Below are 20,145 nucleotides of genomic sequence, written 5' to 3' on the forward strand. Positions count from 1 at the left end.
CCCGTCCTTCCCCCCCCCGCGCGGAAGCTGATGTGTGTGAGTGGGGGTGGGGATGAGGGGGTGGGCAAAAACCACGACTTGAGCGTGGGAATCCCACTACGCCCCCAACCCGAGGTGGCCCGCTGAGGTTCTTTTCCCTCCTATTTACTCCTCATTTAAAAAAGTGGGGTGGGGGTGCTTACCTCTAATAGGATGGCGTCTGGAGTCAACCCCCAGAATTAGGGGGATATGCAACTTGTGTGGCACCTAAAAGAGGAAGAATGCCTAGGTTAGGCAGGTGGGAAGGACTTGAGTCAGATCTGAGACCAACCTCCATCCTTTACCTCTCCATAAAAATAAAAAGGCTTCTCTTCATTCATTCATCCATTCATTCACTTATTCACTCAGACACTCACTCCTTCATTCAACAGATTGTTAACTAAGTGCCCCTGGCCTGCCCTGGGTTCTGTTCTAGGCACTGTGGACATAGACAAAGACCCCTGCCCCCCCCCCCCCAGGAGCTTACATTCTAGTGGGAGGAGACAGTCATTAAAAAATAAGCAAATTGTGAGGGGTGTCCTATGCTGACAGATATCATGGAGAAAATATGGCAAGGAGGGGGGAAATGGAATAGGGTGTGTGTAGGGGGGTGGCATTTGAAATTCTGAATGGGTGCTCAGGATGTCACTGAAATGGTATTTGAGTCAAGACCTGAAAGAAATGAGGAACAAGCTAGTGGGCTATCTGGGGGTGAGGATGGTGATGGTGGGGGTTAGAGACCTCTTGGCATCAGGGGACGGGACTTGGGGAATCTAGTTGTTGGTCCCGCCCCCCCCCTTTCTGCCCATTATCCATGTTGGACATTCAGCTATAGGGACACACTCCCAAAGGTGGGCGAATGGTACTTAGGAGAGAAGGGATGAGGCCAAAGATGCTGAGGGAGAGCCTTATGCTAATGAACAATTATCCAATACTTAGTATGTCCCAATCAGTATGCTAAGTACTCTTTGCATATGAAAGGCTATTCGCATTATCCTTTCCATTTTGTGAATGGGACACCAAGATACAGTAAAGTTTAACTCTGCCCAAGTCCACACAGCCATCAAGCAGAGAAGCTGGGAACTGAACCCAATGTTGAGTCTATGCCAAGTTGACACTTAGCTGCTGTGTCACACCTTTCTCCCAGAAGCAAATTAGGGGGTGGCTTTTCTCCCTCAAAATTTATTGAGATATAATTGACATATAACATTGTGTAAATTTAAGGTATATAACATGTTGATTTGATATACTTATAAATTGCAAAATGATTGACATTACAGTGTTAGCTAACACCTCCATCACATCACATAATTACCATTTCTTTTTGTGGTGAGAACTTTTAAGATCTACTCTCCTAGCAACTTGCAAGTATATAGTACAGTATTATTAACTATAATCACATTAGATACCCAGATCTTATTCATCTTATAACTGGAAGTTTGTACCCTTTGACCAACATCTTCCCATCCTACTCTCCCAACCCCTGGTAACCACCACTCAATTCTCTGTTTCTATGAGCTCAGCTTTTTTAGATTCTACATATAGGTGATATCATCAGCATGTCTCTTTTGGGGTCTAACTTATTTTATTTAGCATAATGCCCTCAAGTTTCATCTATGTTGTTGCAAATGGCAGGGTTTCCTTCTTTCATGGCTGAATGAAATTTCACAGTATATATACACCACATCTTCTTTATCCATCCATCAGCTGATGAACACTTAGGTTGTTTCCATATCTTGGCTATTGTGAATAATGATGCAATGAACATGGAGTACAGCTCTGAGTTCCTATTTTCATTTGTTTTGGACATATACCCAGAAGTGGGATTGTTGGATCATATGGTAATTCTGTTTTTAATTTTTTGAGGCACTTCCATATGGTTTTTCACAGGACTGTACCAATGTAAATTTGAGATAGGGGGTGGATTGATTGTTATAGAAGGCACAGTCTTCCAAGTAGTCAATTTTGGGACCCTGAGCTACTCATGTGGGAGGGAACCCACATTTATTGAGCTCTTACTGATAGCCAAGCACTTACTAACACTACGGTGTCAGGTGAATTTCCCGCCAAAATATAAGATGGCGTGTTAAAATGCCTATATCTTTTGAAGTATGGGTTCGATTGAAATGAAATATTTGGTAATACGTAGTTACAATCGGCCCGAGTTTACACGTTTCCCGCACTCCACCGCAAATCTATATGAACCGAGTTTTAAGACGGCTCCCGCGGAGTACGCGCAATTCACGCGAGCCGACTTAACTCATTTGCCGCAACCCAAGTGCTAATTTTCCTATATTCTTCACAACAACCCTTTGAGAGAAGTATAACCATTCTCCATTGACTGGTGAGAAAAGAATGATTTAGAGCAGTGATGGCAAACCTATGACACGCGTGTCAGAGGTGACACACGAACTCATTTTTTTGGTTGATTTTTCTTTGTTAAATGGCATTTAAATACATAAAATGAATATCAAATATATAAGTCTTTGTTTTAATATGGTTGCAAATATCAAAAAATTTCTATATGTGACACGGCACCAGAGTTAAGTTAGGGTTTTTCAAAATGCTGACACGCCGAGCTCAAAAGGTTTGCCATCACTGATTTAGAGAGTGTTTGTATATTCTGAGGTCACATGACCAGTACACATGTGGCAGATTAATGAGCAGTCACAGCTGGAGATTGAAAAGTAAAGCCTTACGCTTTCTTTTACTCCTGTCCACAAGCCTGCATCTAGGGCTTCCCACTGTCACTATAACCTGATATTCAAGGCTAGGGAACAAGGAAGTCACTCAGGGTGATTCACATTTAGGATCCTCAACCTAGAGAAAGGTTCTGAATTTCTTTTTATTTATTTTATACATATATTTTGGGGGGTAGGTGGTTATTATACATCTAAGGTTTTAATCTTTTCCCACCAAAATGCACTCCCAAATGCACAAAACACACAATTTCAAGGGATTCCATGAGATTAAGACAGTGGTTCTCAACCTTCCTAATGCCGCGACCCTTTAATACAGTTCCTCATGTTGTGGTGACCCCCAACCATAAAATTATTTTCGTTGCTACTTCATAACTGTAATTTTGCTACTGTTATGAATCGTAATGTAAATATCTGATATGCAGGATATATTTTCATTGTTACAAACTGAACATAATTAAAGCATAGTGATTAACCACAAAAACAATATGTAATTATATATGTGTTTTCGGATGGTCTTATGCGACCCCTGTGAAAGGGTCATTCGACCCCCAAAGGGGTTGCGACCCACAGGTTGAGAACCGCTGGATTAAGATATCTGAGGTAGAGACAGCTCTGAAAACTGATTTATTTCCTATTTTAATTAAATTGGCTTAAGTTGTTTTTTGATATCCTATATAATAAAAGGCTAATATGCAAATTGTCCCCTCAGGAGTTAGACTGCTCGCTATGACATGTGCTGACCACCAGGGGGCAGTGTGAAAGGAAGGGAGGCCCCAGCCGGCAGTGGGGGCAAGGAAGGCCCTGATTGGCCCTGATTGCCAGCCAGGCCTAGGGACCCTACCCATGCATGAATTTCATGCACCAGGCCTCTAGTTTTAAAATAAGAGATTCACAGATTTATGGTGACTTCACTCTTCAAGAACTATTATAACCCTCACTTGTCCATTTTTCATTTTGGAGGTGGCCCAGGAGGCAGTGGCAAGTAGTATGCTCCCACAGCTAGTCAGGTGCAGAGCTGGTTATCAAACAGGGGTTCCGTGGCTCACAGAGCTGCACTCCTTCCTCTGCTCCAGAGGGAAGCCACACAGGACAGCTACTCATGACTTACATAGCAGGGTGTGAGACCGGGACAACTCTGTGCCAAGGGTCTTTATGAAGACGGGAGATTGTCCTTGGTCCTGGGTGGCTTATGTATTGCCTGTCTGAAGCTAGGGGTTGGGCCAGATCGCCTAGATCAGGGGTCCTCAAACTACGGCCCGCGGGCCACATGCAAATACAAATATTGTATTTGTTCCCGTTTTGTTTTTTTACTTCAAAATAAGATATGTGCAGTGTGCATAGGAATTTGTTCATAGTTTTTTTTTAAACTATAGTCCGGCCCTCCAACGGTCTGAGGGACAGTGAACTGGCCCCCTGTTTAAAAAGTTTGAGGACCCCTGGCCTAGATCTAGCTAATCAGCTTCCCTTGCTGGGGTGAAGTGACCCCCGAAGGCAACCTTGCTGTCCTTTCTCCCTTTCATCCACAATGGTGGTAGGAGCCCAGTGTCACACACTCAGTTCCCACCATTTTCGTTCCTCTTCAGATCAAGGATGATGGTGCTTCTCTTGAACTGGTTTATTCCCAAGGGGGAGTGGGAGGAGGAAGAGAATGCCAGTAAGTCGGCAGAAGCTGGCAATTAACACAAAGCCAGAGATGTGGGAGAGGAAGAGTAGGACAGAACGGAGAGCAAGCCCTGAGCCCACATTTCGATGGTGGTGGCCCATTTCCCACTTCCCTGGGAACTAATCTCACCAGCTATTGAACAGCCAGCAACACACCATTGAATTTACAGAGGCTGTGTCTACATAATCACAGTAACCAGCTGCAGTGTGAAAACTCAGCCTATCAGATATTTTCCTGTGGTGGCAAAAGGCCAGGAAAAGGAAAAGAGCAAATCTGAGATTCAGAGTTGGTTTATACTTGTTTTGAAAAGAGAAAAGTGTGTTACCTAGATGAGACCTTATGTCTTCATTCAAGTGTCAGGATGTGGAAGAGATTATTGAGCCACATCCAGAGGTTCAAAATCCTTGTAGATTTCAGACATGTTGTCATTTACCAGTGTCTTTCATGAAGACAAAACAAAAATCCCACCATAAGGCAGACCGGTATTAGCTTTAATAGCAGCCATGTACCAGGACCCCACTGAAGCTAATGGTCCTTTCCTTGCTGTTCCTCCCCTCTCTTCCTTGGAGATGCCTCTTAACCCTCCTGGCTGATATCTGACCGATGGAATTGACCGTTTGTTTAGGTGTCATGAGGATACAGACGCTATTTTATTTTCTCGGTACTCCCTGGGGCAAAGCCAAGCACAGAGCTCTGACTCACTCGAGGCTTGGGGAAGAAGAACCTTTTCATTATCGGTGATTACATTAGAATCCTCTGATGTTGCAAACTCCGATTTCTGGGAGCCCTCTAGGTGAAGCTGCCACTGAGTTTGACCTCTGTGGAGACCAAGGCAATGGGAGACTCAGAGATCTGCTTCGAGGGTCTATGGGAGGAGAGCTCTCACATGGGATCATGCAGTTTTGCATGGTTCTCCCTCTCCAGCTCTCTTCAGTTTTGCATTCAAGCAGCTATATATAGGGGCATCTACCCTGTGTCAGGCACCATGAAAGGTGCTGTGGGTGAATCAAAGATTAAATCAAACGAATAGCTTAGCACTGATCTAGGTGCCATGGGCAATGAATAAGATGGGAGAGCACCCTTCACAGAGTACCTTCTATGTGCCAGGCACTGTGCTAGGTAGGTACTCTGTGTGCATTTATGCAAATCTTCGCAACAATGAAAAGCAGGAATTACCCCCATTTTACAAATGAGGAAACTGAGGCTCGGAGAGGTTCTGTGACATGGCCAAGCTTATTCAGTGAGTAAGCAGCATTGGTATTCAGAGCATTATTGTCAGGCTCCAAAGCTTCATCCCTCTCTCTGCACCAGACTGAGATTTAAAAAAAAAAAAGGCAGCAGAAGGTTCAGTGTTCGCCTTGAAGGAAATTACAGCAGAAGACAGAATGTGATCAGGTTCCTGAGCGAGGCAGAGGTCAGGGAGCGGACGGCAAGGCAGAGCTGGCCAGGCGAGAAGGTCCTGCCGAGGAGCTGCTCAGGTCGGGCTTCCTGGCCAACACCCGGTCTGCTGAGAATTTGAGAGCCGACTTGGAATCTAATCCCGCCTCCCTCATTTAATAGCTACTAATGTGACCTTGGGCAGGAGAGTAAAGTGATTAAGAGCCTGAACTTTGGCATCCAACAGACCTAGATTTATGTTCCAGTTCTACTAATTTATTAGCTGTGTGTCCTTGGGCAAGTCATCTATCTAATCACTCGGAGCCCCACTTGCCTCATCTGTAAAATGAAGATCGAAATAGTCCCTGCCTCATAGGGTTGAGGTGAGGATTAAATGCAATAATGTGTGTCACGTGCCCAGCACAGAGTAATAGTAATAATATCAGCTAAGGGTTATTAAGTGTTGGCTAGGTGCTAGGCATTGTGCCCCAAATGCCTTATGGCCATGATCTGATTTAATCCTCATAATAATATTATGAGGTAGATGCTATTATTATCAACATTTATAGATGAGGAAACTGAGTCTGAGAATAGTTGCCCAAGGCCACAGGGGTTAGCCAGCACAGCTGGAATACAAAGCACTCAGTGAATGAGGCTGAAAATGAAAAAAGAGGAGGTGCGAGGCATCTGCTCCAGCTACACGGGGGTCGTGAAGGGAGGCTGAGGAGCACCCTTTCTCCAGGGCAGGGGACACTTCAGGCGTTTCCTCCACCTCCAAAGGCAGCAGGTCAGAGGATCCTGGGCGTGAGGGATTTCAGTTCCCTCTGGTAATGACAATTTGTCAATTTTTGTTGAGCACAGATTCCCTCAACTCAGGAATTCTCATTGCACAGCCTTCCTGGGAAGGTAGAGAACTCAGGAGTATCCCTTTGCAGCAGGCTGGTGAGGATTAATTGCCAAGTCATCCAAGGGCTGAATTCATGTCACATGTTTGGGAAGAGCCCTGAGTTGGAGGTCTGGGGTGTGAGGGCACAGGAGTGTGGAATGTGAAAAACCTGCTAACTCAGGAGTGGGAGAAGGGGTCTATTCTCCCTTGGGCCCCAGCAGCTCCTCTGGTGGGTGGGACAAGATAAATAGGTTGCCCACACCAACCCGTGGTGCTGTACAGTCGAGGGCCAGGAGGGAGAGTGTGCCGTTTTCTTGAATGACTCTGGCTGTCTCTTTATGGTCATGGACTTTGTCCATCACTTTGCCCAGGAATCTGTGGTGACCCCAAAATTGATCTAGGAAGGGTCTCTAGGCTGTGATCTGGTTTGGAGCTGGGTGGGCAGTAGTGTCTGCAGCATGCTCTCCACGAGACAGATGTCTTTGTCCATATCAAAGACTGAGGGCAGGGAGCTGATGGAGATTTTACTGGCACTAAAACTCTCCCAAGCTGCCTCTGTATTGCTGCTGCCAGAATGTACTTTCTAATCACACTGTTGAAACCATTAAAGGTTAAAGTAAGACATAACAAAACAAAACTTATGGCAATAGGCTCTTTACAGCTGACTTTTGAAGGCTACACTGTTGTAGTTAGGATTATGGACTTGAGAAATGTCAGAATCAGAAGGACCCTAGAGACCGTCTAGTCTAGGGCTCAGCAAACTATAGTCCTTGGAACAAATCCAGGCTTGTGCCTGTTTGTTTGTTTATTTATTTATTTTTTGGTAAATAAAGTTTTATTGGAACACCACACCCATTTGCTTGCACATTGTCTATGGGTGCTTTTTCATGCTACAATGACAGAGTTGAGTGGCTGCAACAGAGGCCCTATGCCCTGCAAAGCCTAAAGTATTTGTTCTCTAACCCTTCATAGAAATCCTTTGTTGACTTTGGGCTAGTCCAGTGGTTCTCAACCTTCCTAATGCCGCGACCCTTTAATACAGTTCCTCATGTTGTGGTGACCCCCAACCGTAAAATTTTTTCGTTGCTACTTCATAACTGTAATTTTGCTACTGTTATGAATCGTAATGTAAATATCTGATATGCAGGATATATTTTCATTGTTACAAATTGAACATAATTAAAGCATAGTGATTAATCACAAAAACAATATGTAATTATATAAGTGTTTTCCGATGGTCTTAGGCGACCCCTGTGAAAGGGTCGTTCGACTCCCAAAGGGGTCGCGACCCACAGGTTGAGAACCGCTGGGCTAGTCCATCCCTCTTATTTCACATGTGGGGACACAAAGGCTCAGAAAGGGGGAGGGATTTGCCTAAGGCAGAGCCAGTGTCAGTATCCTGGGATTTTGATTCCACCAATGTGATTTTTTTCCCCTTTTTTTGCTGTCACCCATTTCCACAGTCTGGAGCAGGTTTTGCATTTGAATTATAGCTTTAGTTGACCAGATGTATGATCATGGGCAAGCTACATAAACTCTTTCAGACCTGGGGACAATGCATTCTATTTTCTTGAGATAAGGCACATACAAGGTGATTGTGACAATTAAAGGAGCCTGTAATGCTTAGGCTGGGATCTGGCTCATAAAAAAACATTCAACCCCAAATAGCTACTGTTATTGTATTGATGTCCTCTGTGATTTTATATGCATTAATCTAAACCCTCCCACTCCACATTTCATGAGGGAAAGGACTACTCCTTACCAGTGGTTTTTTACCTTTTTAGGTTCTAGATCTTATTGAGAACCTACTGAAAGCTATGGGCACATGGCTTTACTCCACCCTTTTCCTGAATTTCTGACAGGGACTTCCTCATTGCCAAGTTCCTAACAGGCCCCTTGATGACTTGATATTCACCCTGTTACTTCTTATTTTTGTTTGATGGGCCTCTCTCCTGCTAATTGCATCTTGGTGTCACCTCTTTCAGTCTTGGGCAACAGAACTAACCCACTGTTCCCCATTCATCATGCAGTAGAACTTGAACTGAATAAAGTGAATGTCCTTTTGGAGTTTGTGGTCTAGGATGAATAACAGAATGTGCATCTGAGGATGCATGGAGAATTGTGTGAGACATTGAACACGGATGCAAGTTAAATAAGGAAACAAAATACATGACGCTGGTCTCAAATTTCTCCATACTTCCTCTTCTTCCTCTCTTGTGGCCCTCTGAACCAAACCATCCAACTCTTTTGGAGGATTTCACTTGTGGCAGCCACCAAGTTCAGTAAGGTCTACAGGAAGTGGTGGAACCTTTTTCCTTGGGGGCATCTAAAAATGGTATCTGGATAAAGTGTTAGAGCCCAGCTTCAGAGAGGACAGACTAGGGCCCTGGGGAGCAAGGCAAGTAAGTGATGTCAGAGGGTGACTTGTGCCTTCTCATCTCTTCTCTGGCAGAGATGACAGGGTAGGACGCAGGATGGGGGTGGATATGCTTGGGAACTGGTGTGTACATTATTGTGGGGCCCATGGGCATGAAAAAAGAGGGCAGAGGGTGAGAAAGGCAGTTTTCTTTGCCCATCTCCTTCGTGTACTGAGGAATGCTGGGACAGGAAATGCCCAGCGTTTCACAGATGTTTACTGGACGCCAAACTGGCAGATTTGGGAGTCCGGAAAAGATGAAGGGTGTAAAAGGAGGAGCCTTGGTTTTTCTGTCTCTTGGGGGACTGCCCTGGTAAGTGCTTGGGGGTGGAGTTTGGGGAAGATTTTGTGAAAACTTCTAGATAGGAGCAGCCTGGTATAATGGCAGTTAGCTGCATGCTGTGAATTACAAGTTCCTGGAAGGGCCTCCAAATATCTACCCTGCCTTTTGGAGTGCTCTCCATTGAGAGGTAGGCACTGTCTCTGCCCAGGCCCTATTTTAACTAACTGTGACTGACTGAGTGCAGTCATGCATCAGGCATTGTGCTAATTCACAAGCAACATCTCATTTAATCCTCCAAAAACACTTTTGTGGAAGACATTGTTGTCTTCAATTTGCAGGTGAGGCAACTGAGGATAAAATTAATTACATGTCCACGATTACCCAGAGATGGGATTAGGGCAGAGGCAGTTTGACTCAAAATCGATACTTTTCACCTCCCAAATACTACCCAAATTTGGCTGTAGGCTGACCTCTCAGCTAAACAAAATTACAGGAATTTCTGGGCAAACCTTAGCCAGCCAGGTACATGCATTCAGAGGCAGAAGGTGTTTTGGACTGTGTGTGCAACATGGGCCCTTCTCTAGAGTGGGGTCCTCCCTGGGAAGCTCAAGTGGGCTCGAGGGCATGTGTCAGGCTAGAATCTCAAATCTTCCAAGAAGAAAAGTGGAAGACCTGACCCCATAATTGTCTTTAAGGACTGCAAAGGCTATTGATCCCATGATGATAACCAACTCTGTTACCTATGAGAGATAGAGATAGAGATAGAGATAGAGATAGAGATAGAGAGAGAGAGAGAGAGAGAGAGAGAGAAAATAGACTGATGCTAGTCAGACCTAAGGAACTAGCTTATGAAACATCAGATCAAGTTCTAGTTTCTGGCGCTTCCTAGCTTTGTGACCTAGCTTTGTGACCTTGGGCAAGTTACTTCATTTATTTAAGCTTCGGTCTGTTTATCCGTTACATGGATATTTGTCAGGATTCAATGGGACTTTGGCACCTAGAAACCTCCTAATAAATGTTATCTTTGAGTTATGTGTAATTATAAAAACATAAAACAGATTTCTCAGAATCTGGGGTATTGAGGTAAAGATTTTCCTAGTTGACCTCTCAGTGAATCTTCTAACCCTTTACTTGCCAATTGATATAATTGATTACTTTTTTTTTCTGATATAAATAGTCCTGAAAAATTAGTGGCTGGAAAAATAACAATAATACAAATAACAATAGCTACCATTGGTTGAGAATCCTACTGTGTGCTAGGTTTGTATTATAGCCTTTACACACACTATCTCATTTTAACACAAAATCCTAGGTAGGCAGAAGTAATATATCTGGCCTTTGAGATGCAACATCTGAAATGGCTTCTGCCATACCCAGAGAGCCTGAGCTTGCTGGAAATATTTCTTCTTGCAGAGAACTCCTGGCAAGATTAGAGACAAAGCCAGTGCCGGTGTGGGTGGGCTTGGGGAGTGGGGTGTGGTGGGCAGTGGGCCCTGTGAGCTCTCTGTGCAGAGGGAAAGGGAAACAGCTTGGTTCAGCAGGCAGGTGGCAGGCTCCCAGCCTATAATTCTTGGTTCCTGGTACAATTAGCGTCAACAGGAATTTTCCTTGTAAATCAAACCAAAGAGGCTCACAGACTAAAAACCATCACATCAGAAGCCGACCATTCATGCCCTAGAAAGGCAGGGAAGGAAGGGGGCACCTGAGAACCCCCACCTCTCCCTAATACTTCAGAGAGGTCCATATCTATGAGAAGGGGAAGAAGAGAAGGGGGAAAAGGGCAGAGAACAGACTCCAGTGAATATACATCTTCAACTGAATTCCAGGGGCTGAGTGGAGAAGTGAAAAGGAAAAAAGTACTCAGTCTGGAGGTGTTTTCCCCCTCTCAAGTCAATCTGCGAAACTTATCCCTAAAGCAACAGAACCAACTCTAGGTGTGAAAGTTTAGTCCTCTGTTCTCACCTGAAAACTTTAGAATGTTCCTTTGCTCCGTCTGGGGGACTGCCCACGTTCCCCCTTCTTGGTGCTGCTCCCGTGGGAGGCTAAGAATTTAGGAAGAAGGAAATATGAAGCCATTGAACAGACCAAGGTTTGCCTACACAGCCAAAGATACCAAACTTTCCTGGGCATGAGCCACCTACAGGGGGCCTTAAAATTCAGATTCCTGGGTCCCGGCTGCAGTAGGTCTGAAGTGAGGCCCAGGAATCTATATTTTTCACAAGTCACCCAAATGATTCTACTGCAGAAGACTGGCAGACCACATTTTGAGAAACATTATTGTAGTCTGTTACCCCCCATTTACAGATCATTGAATGGAGGCCCAGAAAGTACAAATGACTTGGCTGAATGTCTCACAGAAAGGGTTCTTGTAGGGTCTAGGTCTTAAACCCAGGTTTTTTGATGACCTGTCTAGCTAGTCTTGCCTCAGCTGGACACATTAAAGATGACTTTGGCCTTCACGTGCTGTTCCTTATTCCTTGCTAGGCAAGGGCCATCCTCTTCTTCACAGCTCAAATCAAGGGTCACTTCCTCAGGGAAGACTTTCTTGCCTCCTCCCCACCTTAGTCTAGGTGAGGTTCCTTTCTTCTCTGCTCTCAGAAAACCACATCCCTCTCCTTCACAGCATTCACCCTGGTTTGTGATTACACAGCCTCCACGCGATTATTGCATCAATATCTGACTGCCTCCCTGGACTTCAGTTTGCTCATCCAAGGGCCTAGCACAGTGTGTGATGGACAGATAGTAGGTACTCAATAAATATTTATTAGATAGTAAGTGAATGAATGAATGATAGTGTTAACTGAAATGTCTGCCTTTCAATGAGCTTTCTCTTTTGAGGCTTTTGGGGGGGAGGGTGTGGGAAGGGAGTGTCTTGTTTTTGGCCACGGCTATGTGATCCTAACTGCTCATCTATCCCTGAAACCAGAGCTTCTGGGAGGCAAAACTGTGTAGGAGGAGGTTTACTTTCCTTGATTTTGTTTGTCTGTTTGTCTCTCTTCTCTATCATTTCTTTAATCTTTCTGTTATTACAGCAAATTTTATGTTGGGGATCCATTCTCCTCTATGCAAGCCTCCTTTCCTTTCAACTCTAACCCTTGCCCAAGTTCCCAATGCCCCCATGTTGCCTCTAGGCATCCCTGAATCCTGAACTTTTCTAACGCCCTGTTCCTGGTCAAAATCAACCAGTCCAATGTTCTACCTCCTGAAGGCCTGTGTTACGACAACTCTTCAAAGTGATGGCTTCCTCCCAACAATGGATCATGACCTCATCTGTTGCCTCCCCTCCTCCCCTTTAACTTGAACTAAGCTCATCACTTTCTTAGCCAAAGTTGTGCTGCTCCAATGAGCTGGTGAAATCTTTGATATTAGGGATCATCCTCTATGGAGCCCAAGAAGCACTGATGGTGGGAGGAGGATTCTAATGATCAGCAAATATCTATTGAGCCCCAAGTTAGGGTCTGAGGGACATACAGAGATAAAGAGTGTGTTTTTTCTCTCAAGGATCTTTATGGAGGTGTCATGGACTCACATTTAACAACAGTGTGGTAATTAAATAACATTTCTAGACACTTGTTGCTTGTCCAACAATGATGGTAACCAACAAGTGCTATGAGTGTAAATTAGATTCCATGTATAATGTACTTTGTATTTGGCCTGACACACAGTAGGCCCACTCAATCATGCTAATTCTTCTTCCCTCTAATGGAAGGAGGGATTTTTCAGGGCTTGAGTAGGTGAGCTGGCCTCCACTGAGGAGGGGTGTTCTCTTTGTGGTTCTGGGGAGAATATTCAACTCAACTCCATAAATGCACTCGCTTATATTCAGAATTGATTTCTGTTTGAAAACAATTACTCTCTTTGCATTCAAGTGGGTCTCCTAGGATCCAGCTGAGCCACACTCTTACTTGCTGTGTGTACACAGGAGAGAGGCATTCAGAAGAGATTGTGTAGCCCCGTGGTCGGCAAACTGCAGCTCGCGAGCCACCTGCGGCTTTTTGGCCCTTTGAGTGTGGCTCTTCCTAAGCCTTAGGAGTACCTTAATTAAGTTAATAACAATGTACCTACCTATATAGTTTAAGTGTAAAAAATTTGGCTCTCAAAAGAAATTTCAATCGTTGTACTGTTGATATTTGGCTCTGTTGACTAATGAGTTTGCTGACCACTGGTGTAGCCCATCCTTCATTTCATAGATGGGGAAACTGAGGCCAGACAAGTGACTTGACCATGGTGACTCAGAGCCAGAACCAGAATAGAAGCCCCTAATGTCCAGCTCAATACTCTCAAATACAAATATATTTAATATAACTATATATTATTTACATTATTTAATCCCTAAGCAAATGAAAACAGCTTTTAAAAAAAGTATCAAAGTAAATTGTGCTTTTGGTAAAACTAGGGAAAGATATAGAGAACAAAAGGGAATCACTCTTTGTTCTACTGTCCAGAGAGAGCATCACTGTAAACATTTTGGCAAATGTTTTCTAGACTTTCCACATTCACACACACATGCACACACATGCACACATATGCAAACATGCACACACACTTGCACCCATGCACACATACAAGTGTATCTTGTTTGGGCCCCTCACCTCCATTCAACCTCCTTGGTACTCACAGCTGTCCCGAGTCCCACCTCTCAGACACAGGCTCATCCCCTCCTATGGCTCTAGGGTTGAACCCTAATTCAATCATAGCCAATGAGAGCCCTAGGACTTCTTTGCTATGAGATTTGAAGATGAGGGGAAGTAGGATTTGGAGCAAGGTCTGAGGCATTACAGTCACCATGTGACCACTGCGAGGGTGCCCGTATGAATGTGGAGCTGAACAGAGCTGACTGATAGTGTCTGTCCTTCCCACTCACCCCCACAGGAGTTATTCCCATGAGGATAACTCTAGTGCTTTAGAGAAGCTAGGTGCCAATGGCCAGTGGATCCAATTCTTAGCAGAAGGACTTTGAGCAAGTCACTTCTTCTCTGAGCCCAGTTTTCCTCATCTGTAAAGTGGGATACTACTTGGGAGGTCATAGTGAAGAAAATATGCTACTAGTTCTATTAATCCCAATAACAATTACATTTATAGCTGCCTCTATTGATTGTTTGCTGTGGTCAGGACTTATGACAAACAGGTCAATATATTGTTTCATTTAATCTCCATACCCACAGAGAGTGGGAGGGGGACCTGCTCTGGCTGTTTGTGTAAAGGTAAAGGATTGAAATGCAGGACCTGATTCCAGCTGCCCAGATTTCTGTCTCAGTTCAACCTCCCTTGGTACCCACAGCTGTCCCCTGAGTTCGCCACCTAACTGATCCCTTTGCCTCTTTGAGTGTTTGGTAGCGGGATCTTGATGCTTTTCAGGTCCTCTTGTCTGGGGGCCATCTTGCCCTTTGCAGGGAACAGGACACTGATTCCAAACTAGAGAGTGGGAAGCCCCTGCAGGGTTGTCACTGAGAGGGTGGGGACATTGGCCAGAGTCCTGTCTGTCTGCAGTGCTTCCCTCCTGGCTGTGCCCCAGTGTTCCCTAGGTAACCACGGGGATGCTGCACAGATTTATGGCCCTGCTGCTCCTGAGTAAGTACCTGACAGGTTTTGTCCGAGACAGATGGTGTCTGGCTCCCAGATGACTCATTGGGAGGGGAACAGACACCCATGGGTGACACAGAAGAAAGAAAACCCCCTCCTTCTCACCTCCCACAAGCAGGGAGACTGAGAGTAATTTCTCCATCACACAGGCTATTCAAAAGGCAGATATTCAAGGCTCCCATATTATGGATGGGGGCACTGAGGCCCTATTTCATCCATTCCTTCACTTATTGCACGAACATTTGTTGAGCTTTGTGCTAGGCTGTGTTAAGACTATGTGGAAAATGCAAATGTGGGAAAAACATAGACTCTGTCATCAACAATACTATTGATTATTCAGGCGAATAAGTCATGGAACAGGGAACTATCACCAGGGTGGGATTTAAAGTGTGGGGCAGCCCCAAGAGTGAGCATGTCAATCATTTGTGTTCAAATGGGTTCAACTTTACTTTATTCTTTCAGCATCTACCTGGTGCTAAAGACAGCCGAGATGAACAAGAAATCCCTTAGGAAGCTTTTAGAAAGGTGCTGGATTTTCCTCAAGGTTGATTTTAAGAAAGTTGAATGATTCAGAACTGAAATTACATAGTGGGTTCATTAGTTCATGCTGGCATTTAGCAAGTCTTTATTTTTAAAGTATTGTTCCTATTGGGATCCTATTTGGCCTGTTTGGCTGGTTCTGGAGGCAGGAGGGGTACACCACCTGGGAAGTCCCCTCACTCCCCCCCCCCCGCCCCCAGGGAGTTGAGCTGGCTACTCTAAGGCAGAGAAAAGAGAAGATTTCACTGGGTCCTTTCAGAGAGCGAACTATGCTTGGTCTCCACTTGGGAGCCTGTTGGAGTAACACACATATGTTATATTGTGAATAATTCTACATTAATGTGCCTACTTAAAAAAAACCACCAATATGTCCATATATAAATTTTCTGCTTCTGAGTAGTCACTTCAAGAGGTGATAAGCTTGTTTCAATAATCCCATTAAATTATATTTTTCCTCCTCTTTTAATATTGTTCTCAAACCAATGCATGTTCTTGGGAACATTATGGTGGAGTCAAGCACTCATTGTTTGAGAGCAGATGTGATTTTTAGAAGCAATCAATAGTCCTTATGGAGGCACATAGTCCTCTCTCATCCTTGGCTGTCTGTCCCAGATTCTTTCCATCATGTCCCCGGGCTGTTTTAAATGGCTAGGGGCTAACTCCTTACCCTCCAGGGCTTGGTCAGTGGGGGATGTGGCAGGAGGGAAAGAAATAGGAGAAGCCAGGACATTTATCTCCCCACCCCTACACTCCTTCCTCTCTGTTTCTTGGGGGCTATTTCCGGTAAAGGTTCATCACTTCCATGGTTCCTTTTCCACTAGAAAGATCACACACATATAATATATATAAATAATCCTATATAATAAAAGTGTAGTATGCAAATTGTCCCCTCCACCGGGAGTTGTCTGGGAGTTCAACCAGGGGGTGGGTTGGCTGGGGGAAGGGAGGGAGGCCCTGGCCGGCAGCTGGCAGCCACTAGGGACTCTACCAGTGCACGAATTTCCTGCATTGGGCCTCTAGGGTGTGTGTGTGTGTGTGTGTGTATAATATATATATATATATATATATATATATATCTATATATCTATATCTATATCTATATCTATATATCTATATCTCAATGGCTTGAACTTGCTATAAAATATAATAGAAAAGAGAATTTACTCACAATAGCAACCAAATATGCAACACCCAGGAATATCTTTAATGAGAAATGTAAAGGATGGCCCTGGCTGGTGTGGCTCAGTTGGTTGAGCGTTGTCCCATGAACCAAAAGGTCACATTTGATTGCAGGTCAAGGTACATGCCTGGGTTGCAGATCTCCAGTAGGGGGCAGCCAATTGATGTTTCTCTCTCTGTCTCTCTCTCTTCCTCTTCTCTAAAATCAATAAAAACATTTTATAAAAAGAAATGTAAAGGACGTATATGGAGAAAATGATAAATTTTTAGTGAAGAGCATGAAAGAAGCTTTAAATAAATGGAAAGACATGTTATGCTTCTGGAAATAATGGAATCTACTTAAGGCAATTCCATAAAAAATATCAATGGGATTTGGAGGAAACTTAATGAAATGATTCCAACGTGCTTCTGGAAGAATACATGCTTAATACCAAACAAATTTAGAAAAAGAAGGGTTATGTGGAGGTAACTGCCTACAAATTAAAATGCTTGATAATGTGACTGGCACAGGATTAGGCTGGCAGATTATTAAAATAGATCACCTAAAACCAGATCCACCTATGCACCAGAACTAATATGCGACATTTCCACTCTTCACAAATGGTGTCAATTTTGGATATTTGAAAAAATAAATAAATAGCTAGATGTTTACTTTTCACCTTACATAAAATATAAATTCCAGATAAATTAGAGATTTAAATGTAAACATCTAAATTATAAAACTTCTAGAAGAAAGGATAGGTGCATAGTTTTAGCTTCTTAGGATTAGGGACATACTTTTTTAACAATGTTATCAACATCAGAAACCACAAAAGAAATGAAGAAATGAGTATGAATATAAATAAAAATGTGGAACTTGTGTGGTAAAACCTCCCACATTATCAAGCTAAAACAAAGGATATATTAAAAACATATTTTCAACTTACATTAATAATCAATATTAATATTCTAGATACTTAAAGAATCTTTCTAGATCAGCCGTGGGCAAACTACGGCCCGCGGGCTGGATCCAGCCCGTTTGAAATGAATAAAACTAAAAAAAAAAAAAGACCGTACCCTTTTATGTAATGATGTTTACTTTGAATTTATATTAGTTCACACAAACACTCCATCCATGCTTTTGTTCCGGCCCTCCGGTCCAGTTTAAGAACCCATTGTGGCCCTCGAGTCAAAAAGTTTGCCCATCCCTGTTCTAGATCAATCATGAAAAGAAGAATAACTTCCAAATAAAAATGTGGAAAGGACAAGAAGGGATAAATCTTAAATAAAATACGTAAAAAATCAATAATCATATAAAGCTTTGTATAGTAATAAAATAAATGCAAATTACACAACAATGATATCTAGATTTTACCTACTGGGTAGGTAGAAAGGAATAAAACTAAGTGTGAAAAATCAGAAAAGGATGAAGCAAAATTGATTCTCTCACACAGAGTTGGTAGGCGTGTAAATTGGAACTTTTCTAAAGGGCCTTTGAGAAAATGTGTCAAAAGATTCTAAAATATGTATAGCATTAATTTAGCAATCCCACTTGTTGGAATTTATCTTAAGAAAATAAGCAAACAAATGTGCAAAGATCAGCTCATCACAGTTTTTCTGTCAAAGCAAATTCACACACACATATACACTTACGCCTAATTGGAAATGTCAGGGTAAATGTCTACCAATAGGGAACTGGGTAAGACATTATAGTACATCCCCATGGAGAATACTATGTAGCCATTTAAATGACAAAAATGTCAACTCATGACATAGCATATATTCCATGACATTCTGTCCATGAAATATTGAAAGTGAAAAAATGAGGGTGTTAAACTATACAAATAGTTAAAGCCGTTTTTATAATTATGTAAATGTTTAGATGATTAGAAAGAGGTAATAAGCATATATACAAATATATTTGCTGGGATTATATTTGAGTAAGTGGAAGGTTTATAGATGATTTCACACTTTTCTATATTTTCTAAAAGTTTTCTTTTCTTTTATAAACAATAGATATGTAACCAACTGTCCATCTTTCCCTCCAAAAATTATTTTGAAAGGGCAAAGTCAATTGGAGCCAAGTCTGTTAAGCAATGTAGGTGTCAAGATGGAAGGCTTTTTCACAGAGAGGTCTACTTACACTGTACTTATCCTTTTCCCACAAACTTTTGGCCCATTTTTTCCCCTTTCGCTAGAAATACTCTTTCCAAGATGCCTTTCTCCTCTTAATAATCTCAATCCTCTCTACCTATGAAAGTTCTACCCAGCCTTCGAGGGTTGGCTTAGTCGCTGTGGCCCTCTCCCCATCCTTGTAGCCAGATCTGCTTGCTCTTTCCTCAGTGTTCCCACAGTGCTGTGGACACAGCTCCAGCACAGTCCACACATGCAACCAGGTGTCACAGTTTCCTGGGAACTTCCTGTCCTATTATCTTCCCTTTACAGGGGAATCAAGCTGGAGATTTGCAGGTTGGGATGAAGGTGGGGAAGCACCACCTGAAAGAATGGAAGGCATCCAGTTGCAGGAGGGCTCAGCGTGCTCACATCCATGCAGGTCCAAGTACAGAAGTTAGGGAGGGGACCAAATCTGGCTGTGTGGACTTAAACTGGAACCAGAGACATCATACCTATCAGGACCATGTGCTTACAAGGATTCTTGGTTCTAGAAAACCAGCTCCAATTAGCTTAAGCAAAAACCAGGAATTTATTATGTTAGTTGAGTGTAACACACAATTCAAACCTGTGTTTGGGCTTCAGCAGCAACTGGACCCAGGGGTTTAAGAACTTTTGGATAACTCCTCACATACCACATCTCATCTTTGTTTCCTTCTTTTTTTCCCCCACAGGATGAAACCCTTTTCTTTTGATTCACATGATGAGAAACAAGACCACAAAAGTCGTAATTTTTACATTTTAAGAATGTAGGCAGTCACAAAAAAATCTGGCTCCTTTATACCAGTCTTATTCTAAAACTCCCACGGAAGGGTTCAGATAAATTTGAGGGTCAGATAAATTACATGTGGGCCAATCAGCTGTCACGAGGCAATGGTTCTATTATTGCCCCAGCTTGGGTAGGTGACAAGCCCTGGATCAACCACCTTGGCCAGGGGAGAAAGGTCACATCCTTCTGGGATGGCTTCCATGGTGACTGTGCAGACAAGGGGAGAGACAGTTCTCAGAAAGAGGTGCCTCATAGGTATTCCCTACAGAGCACACAGGATGCAAAATGGGATGGAGGAGAGCCTGAGGGTTTAACTAGAAAATCACTTAACATTTGGAGATTAGTTTTATGAGCCAGCAGGAGTACAGCGTTTGGATGGATTGGCCACATGCCTAATTTTTTCCTTCTAAATTATAAATATTTTGAGGTCCTGGACTCTTTTGTTGTAGTTTGCTCATCTCTCAGTGATCGTTAAAGCCCCTTACACCTGATAGGTAGTCGGTAAAGGTTTGTTGTAATTTTGATCTAGAGTGTTCTAATTGGGGGTTTTGCACACTGGATCTGCAGGCCTTCAAAAA

Source organism: Myotis lucifugus, unplaced genomic scaffold, assembly GCF_000147115.1.
Source record: "Myotis lucifugus unplaced genomic scaffold, Myoluc2.0 scaffold_56, whole genome shotgun sequence".
In the NCBI taxonomy this organism is placed as follows: Eukaryota; Metazoa; Chordata; class Mammalia; order Chiroptera; family Vespertilionidae; genus Myotis; species Myotis lucifugus.